We start from the raw sequence: 8553 nt of genomic DNA, 5'->3' as shown, positions 1-8553 counted from the left end.
TCCAAACAACTGCATCAAAGTCTTGCAAAATTTCATGAGAAATCTTTCATTCATAGCATTCAAGTAATATAACTAAAAACTCATGAAATTTGTATCAAAATCATACTGTTTGGATGGTTTATTGCTTTGTTATTCATTTAACCATTCTTGGTTACTTTAAGCTCAAGAAAATGCATAAAACAACTAAAACTAACAGAAAAATGCTAGTGAAACTAGCCTAAGATGCCTTGGCATCACCTGCTCAGGGCTTTGTTGCTCAAAATTGAATGTCCCAAAACTTTCTTCAGATTGATTCCACCCATGTGAGGTTTGAGATTGGCATTGTGTGTTTACTGCAACACCTTGCAGTCCATCAATTTTCTTGGCCATCATTTCTATTTGTTGCTGAAGCTGTTGATGCATCTGTTTGTTTTGTGCCAAGAGAACGTCAACACCTTCAAGCTCCAGCACAACCCTTCTCTGGGCTGGTTTGCGTTGTCTTTGATGAGCAAAGAAATATTGATTGTTTGCCACCATCTCTATGAGGTTTTGGGCTTCCTCTGCTGTCTTCATTAGCTGCAATGAGCCTCCTGCTGAATGATCTAATGCTTCTTGAGCTTTCTGAGTCAACCCTTCATAGAAGTTTTGGAGTCTATCCCACTCACTAAACATTTCTGGGGGACATTTCCTGATTAAGGCCTTGTATCTCTCCCAGGAATCATACAGCGACTCTCCATCCATTTGAATGAATGTTTGCACCTCTGTTTTCAGCTTGATAATCCTTTGGGGAGGATAGAACTTGGCTAAGAATTTGCTCACTAAGTCTTTCCAATTATTGATGCTTTCTTTGGGAAATGTCTCTAGCCATTGAGTGGCCTTATCCTTCAGAGAGAATGGAAACAGCAATAGCTTGTAGATGTCTGGATGCACACCACTTGTTTTGACAGTTTCACAAATCCTGAGGAAGATGGATAAATGTTGGTTTGGATCTTCAAGCGGACTTCCTCCATAGGAGCAATTGTTCTGCACCAGAGTGATAAGTTGAGGCTTCAACTCAAAATTATTTGCATGAACATTGGGAGTGAGTATGCTACTCCCGCAGTTTCTTGCATTGGGGATAGTGTAAGAGGCCAACACCCTTCTTGCAGGCTGGGTATTGTTGCTCACTCCCTCTTCACGCACCTCAGCCTCCATGACTTGCAAGAATCACAAACAAACCAAATGAAACATGGACATTCTAATGCTAGAATGTGGTTAGAGGGTTAGGTGACACAATGTGTCAAACAGTTAATGTGCTTAGTTAAAAAGAAAAAAAATGCTTAATCTAGACCACCACCTTACTTAATCATTGTCAATCTATTTCAATCCCCGGCAACGGTGCCAAAAACTTGATGTGCGGAAAACGATCCGACACAAAACTCACCGGCAAGTGTACCTGGTCGCATCAAGTAATAATAACTCACATGAGTGAGGTCAATCCCACAGGGATTGAAGGATTGAGCAATTTTAGTTTAGTGGTTGATTTAGTCAAGCGAATCAAGTATTGGTTGAGTGATTTGTGTTTAACAGGAAGTAAATAACAGTAAATGTAAAGGGGGAAGGGTAGAATTGCAGAAATTAAAAGAAACTGAAAGTAAAAGGACTGAATCTTAAAGAACAAGAAAGTAAATGACTGAAACTTAAAGTGCAAGAAATGTAAATTGCAGTAACTTAAATTGCAAGGAATATAAATTGCTTGAATGTAAAAGGGATTTGAGGACAGGGATTTCAGAATTTAAGCAAGAGAAATTGAATTGCAACACTCAGTAGAACAGAAGTTCAATTAGAAGCAATTAGAATTCAAACTGTAAGGAAATTAAGTGCAGCAAAGGTTCACAGAAGAACCAAAAGTAAATTGGGATCTCAGGACTCCAGAGACTAGGTAGCAAAGCCTAGATCTCAATTGCCTTCCCAGATCCAAGTTCTCAAAGCAATTGGCAAGAAATTGAAGAAGAAGCAGTAAAGGAAATGTGTTCAAATTCAATTATGCAGAAATAAAATCAAAGAGATCTTGAGTGGAGATTGAGACAGAATTTCCCCAATTCTTAACACCCAAGACTCAAACAAGAAAAGTAGAAAATGCCCAAGCAAGAACCAGGAAGAAGAGAGATCAATTCTCCTCCCTAATTCTCTAAAATCTCAGTGAAGTCACCAAGAGACGTTCCAAAGTTCAAAAATAAAAAAAAAAAGAAGATTCAAAGCTCAAAAGAAAGATCAAAGTTCAAAAGTGAAGAAAAGGGTCCTAATTACATCAAACTATCTCCTATTTATACACTTTCTATTCTTGGATCTTGGGATTTGGATGGGCTTTTGATTTGGTGAAGAATTGAATTAAATTGGATTTTTAATTCAATTTCTGGCCCATGAAAAGTTGCTTCCAGGAGGCTGCCCTGCCCTTGTGGAGGGCAGGGCAGAAAATGGTGCGTGTTGGTGCTTGCGTGCTTGGTGTGTGATGCTGCTGGATGCTGCCCTGCCCTCTGATGAGCGGATAATTTATACGCTTTTTGGCATTGTTTTTAGTATGTTTTTGGTAGTTTTAGTTGAGTTCTTAGTATATTTTTATTAGTTTTTAGTTAAAATTCCCTTTTCTGGACTTTACTATGAGTTTGTGTGTTTTTCTGTGATTTTAGGTATTTTCTGGCTGAAATTGAGGGACCTGAGCAAAAATCTGATCCAGAGACTGAAAAGGACTGCAGATGCTGTTGGATTCTGACCTCCCTGCACTCGAAGTGGATTTTCTGGAGCTACAGAAGCCCAATCGGCGCGCTCTCAACGGCGTTGGAAAGTAGACATCCTGGGCTTTCCAGCAATATATTATAGTCCATACTTTGCCCAAGATTTGATGGCCCAAACCGGCGTTCAAAGTCACCTCAAGAAATTCCAGCGTTAAACGCCGGAACTGGCACCTAAATGGGAGTTAAACGCCCAAACTGGCATAAAAGCTGGCGTTTAACTCCAAGAAGAGTCTCTACACAAAAATGCTTCATTTGCTCAGCCCAAGCACACACCAAGTGGGCCCGGAAGTGGATTTTTATGTCATTTACTCATCTTTGTAAACCTTAGGCTACTAGTTTTCTATAAGTAGGACCTTTTACTATTGTATTTTCATCTTTTGATCATATTTTGATGATTGAACCCTCTTTGGGAGGCTGGCCATTCGGCCATGCCTAGACCTTGTTCTTATGTATTTTCAACGGTGGAGTTTCTATACACCATAGATTAAGGTGTGGAGCTCTGCTGTACCTCGAGTATTAATGCAATTACTATTGTTCTTCCATTCAATTCCGCTTGTTCTTTGTCCAAGATATCACTTGTTCTTTAACTTGATGAAGGTGATGATTGACACTCATCACCATTCTCACCCATGAACAAGGTGACTGACAACCATTCTTGTTCTACAAGCATACGAGGCTCTAGTGAATATCTCTTGGATTCCTGATAACACGATGCATGGTTGATCGCCTGACAACCGAGTGCTCGCCTGACAAACGAGCCAGCCATTCCGTGAGATCAGAGTCTTCGTGGTATAGGCGAGAACTGATGGCAGCATTCAAGAGAATCTGGAAGGTCTAACCTTGTCTGTGGTATTCTGAGTAGGATTCAATGACTGAATGACTGTGATGTGCTTCAAACTCCTGAGGGCGGGGCGTTAGTGACAGACGCAAAAGAATCACTGGATTCTATTCCGGCCTGATTGAGAACCGACAGATGAATTCCGCTATGCTGTGACAGAGCATATGCAATCGCTTTCACTGAGAGGATGGGAGGTAGCCACTGACAATGGTGAAACCCTTGCTTAAGCTTGCCATGGAAAGGAGTAAGAAGGATTGGATGAAGACAGTAGGAAAGCAGAGAGACGGAAGGGAAGGCATCTTCATGCGCTTATCTGAAGTTCCTACCAATGAATTACATAAGTATCTCTATCTTTATCTTTTATGTTATTTTCGTTCATCACCATATACATTTGAGTCTGCCTGACTAAGATTTACAAGATGACCATAGCTTGCTTCATGGCAACAATCTCCGTGGGATCGACCCTTACTCACGTAAGGTATTACTTGGACGACCCAGTGCACTTGCTGGTTAGTTGTGCGAAGTTGTAGTGATCACAATTTCGCGCACCAAGTTTTTGGCGCCGTTGCCGGGGATTGTTTGTGTATGGACAACTGACGGTTCATCTTGTTGCTTAGATTAGGTATTTTTTTTCTTCAGAGTTCTTACGAATGAATTCTAGTGTTTCAAAGTGATGTTCTTATCATCACCAAAGCTGATTGATTCTCATCAATTTAGCTCTTGAATGCAATGTCCTGCTGAAGCTTGGCCGGCCATGTCTAATTCCTTTAGACTAAAGCTTTAGACTAACATTGCATGATTCCTGGAATTCTCATTAAGAATTTTGATACCTTTATTTTCCTTTTCACTTAATTTTCGAAAAAGCACAAAAAAAATTTATAAAATCATAAAATCCAAAAATATTTTTTGTTTAAGTCTAGTGTCTCATTTTAAGTTTGGTGTCAATTGCATGTTTCTGTTCTTCTTGCATTTTTCGAATTTATGCATGTGTCTTAATTAATCTTCAAGTTGTTCTTGATGATTTTCTTGTTTTGATCTTTGAATTCTATTGACTTGAGTGTTTTGTTGGTTCTCATATGCATTCTCATTTTGTTAGTGTCAGTAGTATACAAACTGCTAAGTTTGGTGTCTTGCATGCATTGTTATTTGATTTTATTTGCATTTTGATTATTCCTCATTATTAAAAAAATCCAAAAATATCTTTAAGTTGTGTCTTTTCAAGTCAATAATACAGAGAATTGAAGATTCAGAACATACTGCAGAGGAATCACACAGAAAAAGCTGGGCATTCAAAAATGCCCAGTGAAGAAGACAGACTGGCGTTTAAACGCCAGCCAGGGTGCCTGGCTGGGCGTTTAACGCCCAAAAGGGTAGTAGTTTGGGCGTTAAACGCCAGAATGTGCACCATTCTGGACGTTTAACGCCAGGATGGCACAAGGGGGAAGATTTTGTTTTCAAAATCAATTTTTTTTCAAGTTTTCAAAGTTTTTCAAAATCAAATCTTTTTCAAATCATATCTTTTCAATCAAATATTTTCAAAATCAATTTCTGTCCTTTTTCAAAGATACTTACTAACAATTAATGATTTGATTGAACATTTTAAGTATGTTGCCTTTTCTGTTGAGAAAGGTTTAATGTTTGAATCATATCTTTTCTTGTTAGGCAAGTCATTAATTTCTAAAATCATATCTTTTCAAATAGTTTTCAAAATCATATCTTTTAAAATTGTTTTCAAATCATATCCTTTCAATCATATCTTTTTAATCACATCTTTTTCAAAATAGTTTTCAATCATATCTTTTTAACTTCTAATTTCAAAATCTTTTTCAAAAATCACTTGATTCTTTTTCTATTCTTAGTTTTTGAGAATCAAGTAGTGTTTTTCAAAATGTTTTCAAAATCTTTTACTTAATTTTCGAAAATTACTTCCCTTCTTCTCACATCTTTCTATTTATGGACTAACACTATCCCTTAATGCAAAATTCGAACTCTATCTTCTTTGATAAGTTCGAATTTTCTACTTCTGCCTTCTAATTTTCTTTTCCTCTGACACCTCAAGGAATCTCTATACTGTGACATAGAGGATTCCATATTTTCTTGTTCTCTTCTTCTTCATATGAGCAGGAACAAAGACAAAGGCATTCTTGTTGAAGCTGACCCTGAACCTGAAAGGACCTTGAAGCGAAAGCTAAGAGAAGCTAAGGCACAACTCTCTGTTGAGGACCTGACCGAATTCTTCAAAGAAGAAGAACCCATGGCAGCCGAAAACAACAACAATGCCAACAATGCAAGGAAGGTGCTGGGTGACTTTACTGCACCTACTCCCGACTTCTATGGGAGAAGCATCTCTATCCCTGCCATTGGAGCAAACAACTTTGAGCTTAAGCCTCAATTAGTTTCTCTAATGCAACAGAATTGCAAGTTCCATGGACTTCCATTGGAAGATCCTCATCAGTTTTTAGCTGAGTTCTTGCAAATCTGTGACACAGTCAAGACTAATGGGGTTGACCCTGAGGTCTACAGACTGATGCTATTCCCTTTTGCTATAAGAGACAGAGCTAGAATATGGTTGGACTCACAACCTAAAGATAGCCTGGACTCTTGGGAAAAGCTAGTCAATGCCTTCTTGGCAAAGTTCTTTCCACCTCAAAAATGGAGTAAGCTTAGAGTGGAAGTCCAAACCTTCAAACAGAAGGATGGAGAATCCCTCTATGAAGCTTGGGAAAGATACAAACAATTAATCAGAAAATGTCCCTCAGACATGCTTTCTGAATGGAGCATCATAGGTATCTTCTATGATGGTCTCTCTGAACTATCCAAGATGTCTTTGGATAGCTCTGCTGGAGGATCTCTTCATCTGAAGAAGACGCCTACAGAAGCTCAAGAGCTGATTGAAATGGTTGCAAATAACCAATTCATGTACACTTCTGAAAGGAATCCTGTGAACAATGAGACTAGTCAGAAGAGAGGAGTTCTTGAGATTGACACTCTGAATGCCATACTGGCTCAGAACAAGATATTGACTCAACAAGTCAATTCGATTTCTCAAAGTCTGTCTGGAATGCAAAATGCACCTGGCAGTACTAAGGAAGCTTCACCTGAGGAAGAAGCTTATGATCCTGAGAACCCTTCAATGGAAGAGGTGAATTACCTAGGAGAACCCTATGGAAACACCTATAATTCTTCATGGAGAAATCATCCAAATTTCTCATGGAAGAATCAAGAAAGACCTCAACAAGGTTTCAACAACAATAATGGTGGAAGAAACAGGTTTAGCAATGGCAAGCCTTTTCCATTATCTTCTCAGCAACAGACAGAGAGTTCTAAGCAGAATACCTCTGACTTAGCAACCATGGTCTCTGATCTAATCAAAACCACTCAAAGTTTCATGACTGAAACAAGGTCCTCCATTAGGAATTTGGAGGCACAAGTGGGACAGCTGAGCAAGAAAGTTACTGAACTCCCTCCTAGTACTCTCCCAAGTAATACAGAAGAGAATCCAAAAGGAGAGTGCAAAGCCATAACCATGGCCGAATATGGAGAGGAAAGAAAGGAGGTGGATGCCACTGAGGAAGTCCTCAATGGGCGTGCACCAACCTCCTCTGAGTTCCCCAATGAGGAACCATGGGAATCTGAGGCTCAAAATGAGACCATAGAGATTCCATTGGACCTACTTCTGCCTTTCATGAGCTCTGATGAGTATTCTTCCTCTGAAGAGGATGAGTATGTCACTGAAGAGCAAGTTACTAAATACCTTGGAGCAATCATGAAGCTAAATGACAAGTTATTTGAAAATGAGACTTGGGAGGATGAACCTCCTTTGCTCACCAAGGAACTGGATGACTTGTCTAGGCAAAAACTGCCTCAAAAGAGGCAGGATCCTGGGAAGTTTTCAATACCTTGTACCATAGGCACCATGACCTTCAAGAAGGCCTTGTGTGACTTAGGGTCAAGAGTAAACCTCATGCCCCTCTCTGTAATGGAGAAGCTAGGGATCTTTGAGGTACAAGCTGCAAGAATCTCATTGGAGATGGCAGACAACTCAAGAAAACAAGCTCATGGACTTGTAGAGAATGTTTTGGTAAAAGTTGAAGACCATTACATCCCTACTGATTTCATAGTCCTAGAGACTGGGAAGTGCATGGATGAATCCATCATCCTTGGCAGACCCTTCCTAGCCACAGCAAAGGCTGTAATTGATGTTGATGGAGGTGAACTAATCATTCAAGTGAATGAAAAATCCTATGTGTTTAAGGCTCAAGGATATCCCTCTGTCAACTACAACTCCGCACAACTAACCAGCAAGTGCACTGGGTCGTCCAAGTAATACCTTGCGTGAGCAAGGGTCGATCCCACGGAGATTGTCGGCTTGAAGCAAGCTATGGTTATCTTGTAAATCTTAGTCAGGATATCAGAATTTATCAGGATTGATTGTGAAAAGCAAAAGAACATGAAATGGTTACTTGTTTTGCAGTAATGGAGAATAGGTTGAGGTTTGGAGATGCTCCATCTTCTGAATCTCTGCTTTCCCACTGTCTTCTTCTTCAAACATGCAAGTCTCCTTCCATGGCAAGCTGTGTGTAGGGTTTCACCATTGTCAGTGGCTACCTCCCATCCTCTCAGTGAAAGCGATTGCATATGCTCTGTCACAGCATAGCGGAATTCATCTGTCGGTTCTCAATCAGGCCGGAATAGAATCCAGTGATTCTTTTGCGTCTGTCACTAACGCCCCGCCTTCAGGAGATTGAAGCACGTCACAGTCATTCAATCATTGAATCCTACTCAGAATACCACAGACAAGGTTTAGACCTTCCGGATTCTCTTGAATGCCGCCATCAGTCCTAGCTTATACCACGAAGATTCCGATTAAAGAATCCAAGAGATAACTACTTAATCTAAGGTAGAACGGAGGTGGTTGTCAGTCACACGTTCATGGTTGAGAATGATGATGATTGTCACGGA

General features: G+C 39.8%; 1 non-coding gene across 1 annotated transcript; it reads right to left on the bottom strand.

Annotated features, from left to right (window-relative positions):
* Nucleotides 1-6250: 6250 nt before the first annotated feature.
* LOC130956841 (small nucleolar RNA R71) lies at nt 6251-6358 on the bottom strand. The gene has a single exon (XR_009077216.1). It is a non-coding gene; the product is annotated as a small nucleolar RNA R71 (small nucleolar RNA).
* Nucleotides 6359-8553: the final 2195 nt, after the last annotated feature.

The sequence above is a fragment of the Arachis stenosperma genome, chromosome 1, assembly GCF_014773155.1.
Source record: "Arachis stenosperma cultivar V10309 chromosome 1, arast.V10309.gnm1.PFL2, whole genome shotgun sequence".
Taxonomy (NCBI): Eukaryota; Viridiplantae; Streptophyta; class Magnoliopsida; order Fabales; family Fabaceae; genus Arachis; species Arachis stenosperma.
The sequence above is the reverse complement of the archived record's forward strand: the minus strand, read 5'-3'. Positions and strand labels throughout refer to the sequence as shown.